Genomic DNA, 14,442 nt, shown 5'->3' with positions numbered 1-14,442 from the left:
TTCAGTAAAAGTATGCATATATCTTCAGCCTCTGCAGAAGGAAACCAATGTTCTTATACACAAATTGAAATGGAAGTAATTGCTTGAGAGCACTATATATTTTTTATCTGCAAAAGTTATCCATCAATAAAACATACTCTGTCAAAATAGGCAAAACAAGACTCCAGGAGTCCTGAGTTTTTAATGGGATATTAGGTCACATTTTATGGATTTCAAAGAATGACATACAGAATGTCAGTGAGCATGTGGCCGGTATTACTCCAATAACCCCCTTATTGGCGGTCTGAGAAACTGAGAAAACCATCGAAGGTTTTTGAAAGGATCATCCTATCAGTTAAAAGCTTCTGCTGAGAAGTGGGTGAGTGTTTTATGTACCAGATTTGATAAACACATCAGAATATCAGACATGAAAGAGTCATTACATCTTGGCTACCTTATCTGAGCTAAGGTTAATAACTCTTTTCCAGTAGTGCCAATCTGGACAGGTGTACAAATCTACTGGATATAATTACTAGTATCCCAGCAAGGCATAATGTAATGTAGAGCAGAGCAGAGAAGTGGGCTATTCAGAATTATCTGTCTATCTCCTATCTCTCTGTTTGCTTCCTCTAATTCTTCTAGAAGCTCCTACAGAGGTCCAGAGCTAAGAAATATAAACTTTGCTGTTGTGATTAGAACTTGGTAGCTGGATACTGCCTGCCTCTTGTGTGGAAGAATACTTAAATGATAATAAAACAGCAGTATGGGACGATGCCTCTGAACACATTTGTTTCAAAACAAGAAAATACAGTGTCTGGACTGGTTTCAGAGTAACAGCCGTGTAAGTCTGTATTCGCAAAAAGAAAAGGAGTACTTGTGGCACCTTAGAGACTAACCAATTTATTTGAGCATAAGCTTTCGTGAGCTACAGCTCACTTCATCGGATGCATGATGTAGCTCACGAAAGCTTATGCTCAAATAAATTGGTTAGTCTCTAAGGTGCCACAAGTACTCCTTTTTTTTTAGTGTCTGGACTATAACTGCTGTCAAGTATTTAAACTTCCCTTTTCCCAGTATTTAGTAAGAACTAATTTTCAGTGAGTAGCTGGAAATATTACTAGATACTGAGTGAGCCTGAATTCCAAGAACATTTTTAGAATTAAAATTTAGAACTGAGTTGATGATACGGCTGCTGCTGGAAGTACAGATTTATGGTAATGACACTGGTTATTTACTGTGTTATTGTGAAATAACACTGTACCGTTACCGTGATTTACCATGTAGTTTATGAAAATACTGGGTGATGTTTTACAGCAGCTCAGTAAATAATGCTACTCTCCACTGTAGCTTCTGACAGTGACAATGATTTGTGATGTCAGTTGAAGATGAGAGGCTACAGAATGAGTCCTCTGGTCATGAATCTTCCCATGGCACTCCAACACCACTTAAAAGTCTTGGCATCCCTGACTGGAAGATGTCTGAGTAAGTGGCTAAGAATAGCACTGGCATTACTTCATTATAAAACTATTTATGTTTGACTTGATGGGGGAGGAGGGTTGAGTACAAATAAATTATTATCATCCCCCTCATCATAAGTAATTTTCAAAAGTGACTGATGATTTCCATTTTTTGGTACCCAACTTGAGACCATTTTTGAAAGGTAGGTGCTCAGCACTGCTAAAAATGAAACTCCTTTAAGGTGTCACTCTTGATCTCCCTAATAGTTTTATATATATAAAATTTAGGCAGAAGAAATCAATCATTCAAAATATAGGTGGGTTAGAAATAGAAGGAAAGATCATGGAAAACTTGTGGGAAGCAGTATTTGGAGATTTCCTGCCAGCAATAATGTAGCAACAAATTATAAAGTATAATTAAGATGCATGGGCCCACTGCTTCCCTATTTTTAGACACCTAACTAGGTGGCTTTTGTTCAGAGATGCTGAGCATCCACCGGTCCCTTGAAAGTCAACTACATCAGACAGAAGTAGATGTCCCAAAGAAAAGATATTGAGTTTATTATTATTTTCTTTAGGTATAATGACAAGACTTTGATGAGGCAGATAAGTGAATCTAGCAGGGTCTACACAAAATATTTCCAATCTACATACCCAAAGTTAGACTCCTAAATTCATATTTAGGTACCTAAATATGTCCTCGGTTTCAATGTGAGCCTTAGATGCTCAGTACCGATGAAAACTGACAACATATTTTTATACATGAATATTTTTTTTTAGGTGACTACCTTTCAGCATCTATGGCCTGAATTTAAAGGCACTGATTGTCTGAAGCTCACATTGACTTCAGTGGGCTGAGCTGGTGCTCAGTACTTATGAAAATCAGGCTATTAGGCTTAAAACTTTTGGCATAGCCAATACTTTCATAATGCTCCTGGAAGCCTAATAAAAGCCATGGGATTTTCTGTTACTAGCAATGTTCTGTGCTGACCTACTGTATCGCGTGAGCAGTGACCTACAAGTTGCCATCTCCCCCTCCCCCCCCCCCCCCCCGAACAGGAGCTGAGCAATAGCTTTTTCTGAGTAAAACATTCTTACTGCTTCACTTCAAAAGGTAGAAAGTAAGGCACAGCTTGAAAGAATGAAATGGAAATATAACTTGAGAGAAAGGAAACAGCTGTTAATTCAAAGGGCTGATCTGTCTGGTACAGCAGTGCTCACTCCTACTTTGCCATATCACTGTGACATCCTCCACACATCAGACTTGCTGGAGTTCCCTCACTTCTTTCTTCCCACTTAGAGCACTGTGTGTAACTACAAAATGAGTTCAGGAACACAGGGAAATGTCCAATTCATCCCAGTGACACTGATCAAAAATTTACAGACACAATGGGATAACCTGTGTCTTTAAGAGTCAGTTTGGAATTTTGTTTGCTTGTTTGTTTTTCCCTTTGAGATTCAGTTCTTGCTCCTGTTCTGGGTTTTCTTGCTTTGTGTGCTGTTAATGTGTGAGTGAATGTGATATAAATGAACAGTGAAAGGTAATACAATGATCTATCTAGTATCTATGCATCGTTCCAAGAAAACTAGGAAAAGGACAAATAGGCAAATGCATACTCCTGGGCAAAAGCTAATGGTTGGTAGTTACTAATGCCTGGAAAAACCAGATTCACCACTTTTTTCTTCTTTATGTGGTTCTAAATAGTAATTAAGTCAATCAGTTTTAGTTCACCTACAACAGACAAAAGTATCAATAGATAACAGCACAGCAACAAGTTCATGCATGTTACTTTAGTGAACTTGAATTTTTCTTCCATTCTTTATACTTGCACTTATCTCTCCATATATTGCACTCCTGTGTTTCTGTTTCTCTGTTTTAATATAAGGAACAGATTTCTTAGCTTGACAAATGAGCACTGCCAAAGCTCATTTACTTTGATGCCTGAGCACCTCTCGGAGTAATAATGAAAACTGCCACTTCCTAACAGGTATGCTGTTAACTTTAGTGAAAAAAGAAATTTTGCAAGTAGATTTATGGACTGCTAGGGACTAGTTGCTAGTGGTTTTTTGTTTGTTTTTTTTTCTTGATTGGAAAGTGGTATAACATTATCAGTAACTATTATACATTAGCAAACAGAAGTTCCATCCAGATTTTATATGAATGCTGAGAACTATATGGCAAAACATTGAGCATATTTAATTGCTGTTGCCCATTAGCCTTTCAGAAATCAACCGATATAGTAATGTGAGTAGTCACCTAACCAGAAATGTTGGTGGTCCATAGATAACATGAATAGCGGACTTATCTTCTACTCTTATGCACTAGCTCTGCCTTTTATTTAATCAACGTATGCCTTCATACAGTGCTGATGTACTACTGGCACCATTAGTAGAAGATGGCAGGATGAGATGAGTTCTTATGGCTGTAAGCAGGGTCTGAATTAGTTCTCCCCTGACAGCTAGCTGGGAGGGGGAGAGACTTCAGGAGAAAATTGTATTTATATGAAGATACCTAATCTGCCAAGATATCCAGCAGATAGAGCTGTGTTGCTCAACGTGATCAACTTTGGCTGGTGTTGGGTTACAAATCACTTTAGTACTGAATGCAGGGGTAGTGCAATGTTATCAATGTTGTTGTCTTTATTGTATGAATAAAGGGGAGCAGAACTGTGCTTAACCTGTCCCAAATGAGGGGGTCACCCTTAGCTGAAAGGACCTCATTAAGCCAAGGGCTCAAATGCCAGACCCCTGTGGAAGCAAGAGGGGTGGGGACAGATGTCCCAGCCAGGAGGTGTGGACTCTTTCTAATGTTTATCCTATCTCCTGCCCCTCCCCCCCCCCCCCCACACACTGTTTAAAGACAGAGCTAAATAGGCTTCATTAGGAGCCTTTTGTTATTTTAAGTACTCAAGAAGAGCTGAAATCACTTGTGGTGGCCCAGTGTTTCTGCCCAGCCTGCTGAGAGGTAAAGATCACTAAGAGACAGACCTACAGAGGTTAGAGCAGAGAGGCAGGTGGCAGCAGAATGTAACTGGGGAGTGGCCAGCACAAGTGGCAAGCAGTCGGCCAGTGGGAGCGGCTGGCAGGGTGGCCAGGTGGCAAAGAACAGTGGCTGGTAGGGCAGCCACCAGAGAGGAACTGCAGCTGGCGGGGTGGCCAGCCAGAGCAAGTGCTCAAGTGCTGGAGCAAGCAAGGTGACTTCTTCCCCGGGTGGGAGGTGAACTCACACAGATGCACCTCTGAACCCTGTATCCTCACTGACCAAGGACAACCACTGTGAGTGGGTTATGGTGAAGGAGCAGAGAGGGGCACAGGAAAGGAACTTTTGGTTGTGGAACTCAAGAACATGAGGCAGAATACTCTGCTTCACACACTGTAGGCTGGGCGTCCTGTTCACAGTTTTAGGTTTATGTATCTTGCTTGTGGCATTTTCCCAAATTAATGTTGGGTGATTTCCCTCCTTTCATTAAAAAGTTTCTTTTCTACACTCAGACTCTGTGCTTGCGAGTGGGGAAGTATTGCCTCTCAGAGGCGCCCAGGGATGGTGTGTAATTTTCCCAGGTTACTGGGTGGGGGCTTGAGCAGGTTCTGTGTTCTATTATTGAAAAGAAACCCCTAGATATTGAACCTGGCCCTGGTTGCTGCCAGCTCCACCTGGCAGAAAGGTTATATGGCATTGAAATATCTTCTAAATGGAATTATAACAGAGATTCACACACTTCTTGGCAGCTGTGTTTATGATCCTGTGAATCATTTATTTTAAATTGGATGGGAGCAAGTTAGTGGAACACTCCAAGAGTGCTAAGTATTTTCCTTCTGGTTCGCACTATAGTAATATAGTAACTCATGGAGTCCAGGACAGGATGTACATGTATGTGTGGTTAGGGATTACTCTATAAAGAATAGTTCTAATTCAGGACAATTCTGTCCTGTTCAGCTGCAAAGCATGTGTGTTTTGTATTTAACAAAGATCAGTGTACCTGACAAACTAATTAGGCATGAGTGATAATAGTGAAATTCTTTGCACTCCAATGTAGCAACTTCAGTCAGGCTGCCAAGTGATACTAGATACTTCAGTGTTGCCCCTGTTGTTGCAACGTATTGATAATACCAGTTTATCCATAAATATATCTGATTTTGGCAACAGAAACCTGATCCAGCAAAGATTCCTGGTGGGAGGTAAAGAGTAGTGAGTGGTGGGCTGTATCATAGGAGGAGGATTGAAATGGACTGAATAATAGTCACTACAGAGGTCAGTATTGTGGAAGCAGGGATGGAAGGAGTTAGCCCCCCATTAAAAACAACAATGAATAAAGTGTGGCTTTCCATGTGATCTCTGTGTCTTCAAACTTAGACTAAATGATTCTTTGCTTAACTTCACCCTACCTTTATTACTCCAAGTTAACTTCTATCTTTACCTTAGATCTTGAACAATTTCTCCCCATTATGTCTAACCCTTCAACTATTGTACATGACCAAGTCCCTCTTTTAGTCATTTTACCATCAACATTATATATATTGAATCCTTTTTTATTTTCCTTGCAAGTCAATTCAACCTACCCTACAATCATCATTGTTTCCCTTTTCCAGAGGTCCTTTCAGTTTATAGATATCTCTGTTAATTTCTGCCTATGACCAAGCAGAGTGTTTAAATGGGTGTTTCTCAGAGTCACATAGAGAAGAATTATCACCTTCCTACTCTGTGACATTATGTCCCTGTTCAGACTGTTTATTTCCATCATACTGAAATTTACTCTCATGTCATACTTGCTGTCCTTTATACCTAGATCTGGGTGAACTATCCCAGCAAAGATAGGTACACATGTTGTAATTTCCTCTGTTTATAAATTGACTTATTTATTGAAAAGCATTTGATGAATGGCACATGAAAACAAATTGCCCTAAGCTATGTTCAACATAAACATTTTCTAAATCTTTTATACAACTTTGTAATAGGTCAGTTTAATAACATGCTATGGCTTCTGTCCCTGACTGGATGAATCTAATCATACTTCAAGAGAAAGCATGTATAATCAAGTTGTTAGGCTTGTTTCTCTCACAGAGAAGATGGGAGCAGTTTGTGGAATTAAGACAAGGTACGCCAGCAGAATTAGGGAATTTTAGGGCATGTTAAATCTTTTCCTTTCAAAATCACTAGAATAGGGTCTTTCCTGTAACGATCAGTGTAGACAGCAAAACTTACCACGAAAAGTGGAGGTGATCTTGTTTTGCAAGCATGTTATTATCTTTGATCACGTGAAGGGGAAGAGGAGTAAGTTTTGGAGAAAGTTTTGATCCTGCCAGTGTGTCCTGAGAGTTACTTGCAATTTCCCAATTAATCCTTTGATTTCTATAAGCAAGTATATAATATCAACTGCCACAAAAAGACCAAACAGGCTATGGTAATATTATAGGCTGAGGTTGGTTCCAATTTTTCCCCCATCACATTCACATAAAGTAATTGCATGGGTGTTGTGCTTAGTAACTTCCTCTTCCTACCTGCCTCCCCAAAACAAAGATGCGGTCTTTAGCTTAATGAAAAGTAGTTTAAAAAAAGAGAGAAATTTCAATCAGAATGAAATTCTTGTTAGAAATGAGAGATGGAACCCAACCAACATGCTCAATCTGAATTTAGGTTTAGTCTTAGTTCCAAGCCCAAACCTGTCTCTAGGACAGGCTGATACAAACAACCCCGAATTTTGGAAAATGTGGCTCCAGATGTGAGGTCTATGCTCCAAGCTAGAAACATTTGCTTTTGGGGTTTTGATTTAACCCATGATAGAGACAAAACATATGGAGCTGTGTTTATATGGTTTGGTCCCATCTCTGTTAGAAAAAATGACCTATGCTCTAAAGCAAAAAAGAAAGGTGATTCAATTTACAACTACTTAATGGTACTTGAGTTAAGATATTAAGTTGGATGGAAAATATCTTGAATGTGCTAAAAATACAGGACTTTTTAATACTGTATAACCTAACAATGGATGAATTGCATGATAATTACGTCCTCTTTTACATGGCAGAGTATAGAAACTAATTAAAACTCATTTGTTATAAAAGATTTATAGTTATGGAAATTAACTTGACTTGAAAAATTCAATCTTTTCAAACATCTTTATATTTTTATAACTGGATTAATAAAACAAGAAATTGAATTCATTTATGAAATACAGTGCTTTTGGATACATGCAACAGTATTTTAAAAAGGAAGTGTTTTATGAGATATATTAAGAGCTTTACTCGAATAGAAAGAACAAACATGTGCCAGTTTCTCCTGATTGCACTGATTCTGCTTACTCATTTAACATGACTCAAACATATAGTATGAAGGAATTTTTTTATAAATTCTTTGCAATATCACAAAAGATCAGATGTAAAGAAATATTCTACATCTTTGTATTATAAAATTTCTGGTCAAAAACACATTTACAAGTGAGCTCTGGCACAGATTTAGATCCTTAGCCATTGTAAATGGGTGTGGTCCCATTGAACTTTATGACACTATCTTGATTTACACGAGATGAGGATCTGGCCTACTGCATATTATTAATTATTTGTGTTACTATAGCATCTTGAGGCTCACACTCTGATCAAGGTCCAGTTTCTAGATGCTATGCAAACATATACTGAAAGATGGTTACTTCTCCAAAATAGATTGTAATCTAACCTGATAAGATAGTCAGAGGACAGGAGGAGAAACAGAGGATGGCAGAGGTGAAGAGACTTGCTCACGATCATGCAGAATGTTAGTGATAAAGCTGGAATTAGAAACCAAATGTCTTGACTCCTTGTACAGTGTCCAAACCATTGAACCATGCTGTCTAAATAAATTGGTTATTTTCTGATAACAAAACAATTCTCAACCTTAACTAAAGGAAGGAGCACCATGTGACAAAGCAATGTGCATTTGAGGTCATTATTTTTGCTTCTAAAAATATAACAAGAACCTCATTTTGTATAACTCTGTCTTCAACTTGTTGTACTTTGAAGGCAGTTGGCAGTATATTAAACATCCTCCTTTCAGAGGTGTTGAGATGTCATATTTTAATTCAGCCTAGGGTATCTTAAAGACCTATTCCCAGAGCTATCCTAACATTGTTGAAAAAACTATTGAAAATGTGGATAACAACAAGGAAAGGGGAAAACAAAGGCAAAGTCATTGGCTTCTTCTCCACAGGATGTTTTTCTCCTTTCCTGCCTTTAAGAGGTATTACAAATCATGATGAGAAATAACCCTGTAATATAAAGTACCAGTAAATGCCCTTATAAATACAAAATATTCATTTGTAGAATCATGTACTGGGGATCATTATCAAAATACCAAATCACTAGAGCACAGATTTCTATCAGAAAACTTGGCTATAAAAGCGTTAGCTAAAATTATTGTCAACGTTATGATCCCATAATATTTTAGACATACACAGCTCTTTTTTAGGCTCAACTAAATATACAAATAAAGATTTTCAAATACTTCTTAGTTACTTTCCTTAAACTGAGGTGTGGCTGTGTTACATTATGACAACTACTATGTCTTACTGTAATTGTTTGGAAGTTATCTCCCGTTATCACTAATTCCACCAGAAGTAATGCCTTAATGTTATCAAAGGCTAGAATGGCACAATGTATTTAGATGCACACTATATCGTACTAAAATGGAAGATAGAGTGCAGCACCAATGTGGTTAAAAATAAGATTTCCTTGGAGTTCACATGCCCTTGGAGCTAAACTGTGGTTTGATGTCTCATGGTCAACTCATGTACTGGGGATTAAGTTAATTAAAAGAGCTGACTTTCTCTATTAAGGCTCCCTGTAGACTAATTATTAAAGTGCTGTGGACCATTACAAACCTACAGCAATACAGAGTCACAAAAGAGGTTGCTTATATTATGAGCACTACAGTACCCAGAAGATTATCTTCTGCATTAAAGAACATGCACAGTGAGAAGTAGATTGCCTTCTCCACAACTATTGTGCCATCCAAGGAGAAAAAAAAGCAGGAAATATACATATTCATTAGGTTTCTTGTACACAGTTCTGCATACATTACCCTTAGTAAAGCTCCTTACAGGTACAAAAGGTCTTATTCCTAACTTACTTGTTTTGTTTTCTTTTTTCCAAACTTGAATCAGTGTTATACAGAGATAGAGACTACAGCCTTATGTTCAAATTATTAAAATACAAATATAGACTCATTAAATAGATTTATAGAAAGGTTGAAGAGACCAATTAGGTCTCTTATTAGGCCTATTTTTGAAATATATAAATTTCATATATTTCCCTGTAATTTCAGGATTGTCTGCTATAGTACAGTCCTGCCTTCCAAGTGGTCAGAACAGATTTGGATCCCCAGGTGCCTAATTCCAAGATCCCACTCCAATTTCACATTGGTGTAACTCCACTGGCTTCAGTGAAATTAATCCTGATTTACCCTAGTGTTACTGAGAACAAAATAAGGCCCATAGAGTGGATTGGGAGTAATGCCAGGGGTTCCAGACCCTCTTCTAATCTATTTCTATTTTCCATATGTACATATTTCCTATTGCTATGAACAAAGAAGAATAAAACTACCAAAAAACAACAGTGAAATCCTCTTCCTAGAGGCAAGTGACATGTTATTCAATCTCCTTGGAGTGAATGTGTATACTGTGCTGGCAAGTGATTTGTCTCATGAGGATTGTCTACACCATCCATGTGAGTTTCACCATAGACTTTAATGGGAGAAGTTATACCAATGATGAATGCTTTTGAAAATCTCACTTAGATATTTTTCCCTATGTTTTCTCACCATGGCCAGCACCATGCAGCTAATGTACATTCAAAGAGGCTGTGCAAGTGAGAAGGATGTCCTTTCTTTGGAAACACTCACTTTGTGTAAGCACAACTTCATGACATATATATTACTTTAGCTGTGAAACAGTGTTTTGGCCGTCTACCAATGGCAAATGCACTTTGAAAAGGATTCTCTGAATGCTGACAAATTGCTGTGCTTTCTACCTTGTGCTGTGTGATTCCAATTAACCCATTCTGTTTAACTGGTATGTTTTCTGTATTTCATATTGTACTGTGTCAGAATGTGGATGCTCACACACTCTGTTAGGGGGCTTATTCCTTCACCCACTTACTTCCCTGGTCCTTCTCGCATGAACAAAGAGCAACAATACCCGAAGTCCAAAGGTGCAAACAATTTGATGTTTATTGGGGTGAACTTCCAGCAAGCATGATTCCAGTTTCCTTCCTTAGTATCCTCCTTCCCAGCTCTGACACCACAGAGCCTTACACCAGTGTCCCTGTTCCCATTCCTGCCCTTAGCAAAACATGATTCCAATTTCCTTACCCCCATTGCCTGTTCCCATTTCCCTACCCCCACCCACACACCCACCCCCTCACTTCCTGATTGACTGCAGACTATATAGTAAAACTTGAGTTCTGCTTAGCTGTACCTTAACCAATCATTTTCCTGAAATTTAACTAACCAATCCTAACATATTGTAACATGATTATGTAACCAATTATATCCCACCACCTGAATTAGTTTACACCCAGCAAAATTAATTATACAACAGACAGAAACAATCACAGAACCAGAGAGAGATTATACAGACAAACAATAGCAAAGTGGGAACTATAATGACAAAACAATACAGAAGTGAGGATTTCACATCCCAGCTATTGATAAGTGAGTTCTTGCCAGACAGAATGCTATCAAACTAAGTTTCCTTTTACATTTTCTAGGCACTTCCCTTTCTCTGGAGGTGATAGGCACTATCAGGACAGGATTGTATTCCTATATTCCATGTTTGTATTGTATTCCATGTATTCCAATAGCACCTTATTTCAATATGACTAGTTTGGAATGTTTCAGAGTAACAGCCGTGTTAGTCTGTATTCGCAAAAAGAAAAGGAGTACTTGTGGCACCTTAGAGACTAACCAATTTATTTGAGCATGAGCTTTCGTGAGCTACAGCTCACTTCATCGGATGCATACCGTGGAAACTGCAGCAGACATTATATACACACAGAGATCATGAAACAATACCTCCTCCCACCCCACTGTCCTACTGGTAATAGCTTATCTAAAGTGATCATCAAGTTGGGCCATTTCCAGCACAAATCCAGGTTTTCTCACCCTCCATTCCCCCACACACAAACCCACTCTCCTGATGGTAACAGTCCATCCAAAGTGACAACTCTCTTCACAATGTGCATGATAATCAAGGTGGGCCATTTCCTGCACAAATCCAGGTTCTCTCACCCCCCTCCAAAAACCACACACACAAACTCACTATCCTGCTGGTAATAGCTCATCCAAAGTGACCACTCTCCCTACAATGTGCATGATAATCAAGATGGGCCATTTCCAGGACAAATCCAGGCTTTCTCACCCCCCCACCCCCATACATACACAAACTCACTCTCCTGCTGGTGATAGCTCATCCAAAGTGACCACTCTCCCTACAATGTGCATGGTAATCAACGTGGGCCATGTCCAGCACAAATCCAGGCTTTCTCACCCCCCTCCTTTTTTTTTTCCCGGGGACACACACACACTCACACAAACTCACTCTCCTGCTGGCAATAGCTTATCCAAACTGACCACTCTCCAAGTTTAAATCCAAGTTTAACCAGAACGTCTGGGGGGGGGGGGGGGAGGTAGGAAAAAAACAAGGGGAAATAGGCTACCTTGCATAATGACTTAGCCACTCCCAGTCTCTATTTAAGCCTAAATTAATAGTATCCAATTTGCAAATTAATTCCAGTTCAGCACTTCCCAGCTTATGGCTGCCTCTGCCGCTTAGCCAAAGGCCTTAATCTAAGCACAGGGCCTCAGACTGTCACAGTAAGAGAAGGACCTTACACTGGCAGACAGTGATTTTGATTCTTTCTTTTATACCTCTAACTAGCCAACTGATAAGAATACACCTAAATTCTTCGAGTACAGACCTTTACCAACAGACCTGAATATCTATATCCTAACAGATTTCCTGTGATCACAAAAAAGTGAAGCGAAATATGAAAATAATTGTTTTTCTAGGTCTGACAATTTAATTGGCAACAGATAGAAAAGGAAGCTTATATATTTAAAATACAAATTACTGTACTGAACTTACCTACTATAACATCTCACCATTTAATTATTAATAGTCTTTGTTAATCATTAATTATGCATTAGAAATTATGCTTTTATAGTTTTAAATAGATACAATATCTGATTGATTTGATGAAAATAACCTTCTTATATTTAATTGTAGATTTGCATAAACTTGCAGCAGTGAAATATTTCACAGTGATTCATTAATCAATGGTAGTGACAGGAAAAGCAGCAACAGATCTTAATGACATAAGAGAAGGTTTAGTAAATTACAGCCATCTTTATCTGCAAAGATGTATATCATAATGCACAAAAATGCATCAGTCAGCTTTGGAATTGTTGAAAGGCTTACCAGCACCTAACTGACATGATGGAGATTGAATCATATGAGGACAAAAAGGGGACTGTAACTGAAAATAGAATGTTGCTATTTTCTCAACCAATTGTACAAGGTGCTAAGTACCTACTTTGGGTAGCAAGCCCTTTCAATTTCCAATGTCCTCAGTGGGAGTGGTGGCTGTTCATCCTTTCATAGGGTCACAAGTTTATTCAGCAGGGGACAAATGTCAGCCATGCTGGCTTGATGCTTTAGTTGCAGTGCATTTATTTTCTATGCTGATACATTAGTAACAATAGCATTTTGCTTACTGAGTCCATGGTGGTAGTTGGATGCTTCATCCTCCCAACTGGAATAAACTGTGAAACAGAAGAAACAGGGGTTTAACAGAGAGCATATATAAAAGTTTCACTTCAGACAAACATCCACGATTTTGACCACTTATCAAAAACATCTCCAAAGCTCCTACCCCTGTGTCCTTCCACAGTTCGCTCCCCAGACCACAATAGTAGGCCTAATTTGGTGTCCAGACCTTAATTATAGTAAAGTCCCCAAAGAAAATTATTCTTTTAGAGTAAACCTTGTTCTTCTTTCATTGGCATCTGATACCATTATCCCAAATTCCACCTTGTATGTTAGGTATGTTTTCAAATTCTTAGAGTTCTGGGGTTTCTTGCAACATCTCTCCAACTAGCTGTCCAGGGTAGAATTTCAGCTTCAGACTATGTTTAAACAAAACACTACAAGGCCTGGCATAGTTTTCTCAGCTGTGAAAACTAATATGACAAATTAAAGAATCAGAGAATGCCACTTTCTTATAATATGGAACCAAAAAATCCACAGGAAAGGATAATAGTATTATCCCTTTACATTCTCTCCCTGCTTCTCTTTAAACTTTCTGCCTAGAACCTTCCCAATCTCCTCCAGCCTGCCTTCCATCCACATATGTAAAGAGACAGTACACAAAAACTAAACTGCTTTACACTATTGAAGACTTGTCTTGTTATTTCAAATTTCCCTATATCAGACAACAATTATAAAAGGCTAGATAGGTAGATAGATTTCTACTAGAACAACGTGCTTTGGAAATTGTGTGTTCTGACTATTTTTCAGGGTTTATAACGGAAACCTACTACAGAATTATTTTTGTAAAGAAAACTTGTGAAAATTTTAGACAAAGATTTAGAAAACTGCACCAAGATTAGGGAAAAAAGCGACCATCACAACCCTCAATTTTTTTTCTTTGCTTTGTAATATTCATATGACCACAGTGCCTGAAGCAGAATATTTTATTGGCTCTGTGTTAAGTTGATGACGGCTGGCATGAAGGAATGTATGGACAGAATAATACATTATTAGATCTCTGTTCACTGGGAATGCCCACCATTCTACAACATTCCAGTCTTGTGAGAGCTGTTTTTTTAACTAAAATGTTTATGAATTAGATGGGTAGATATGCCCAAAAAATGAATATTTGCACATGACAGATGATTTAATTATTCAATAAAATAGTTAAGGCAATCTCAGTAAGACTCTATTGTTATGTAGGATTGGCTAAAACAGTCTTTTTTTAAAATAAA

Source organism: Lepidochelys kempii, chromosome 4 (assembly GCF_965140285.1).
Source record: "Lepidochelys kempii isolate rLepKem1 chromosome 4, rLepKem1.hap1, whole genome shotgun sequence".
NCBI lineage: Eukaryota > Metazoa > Chordata > Testudines > Cheloniidae > Lepidochelys > Lepidochelys kempii.
Note: the sequence above shows the minus strand (reverse complement) of the source record.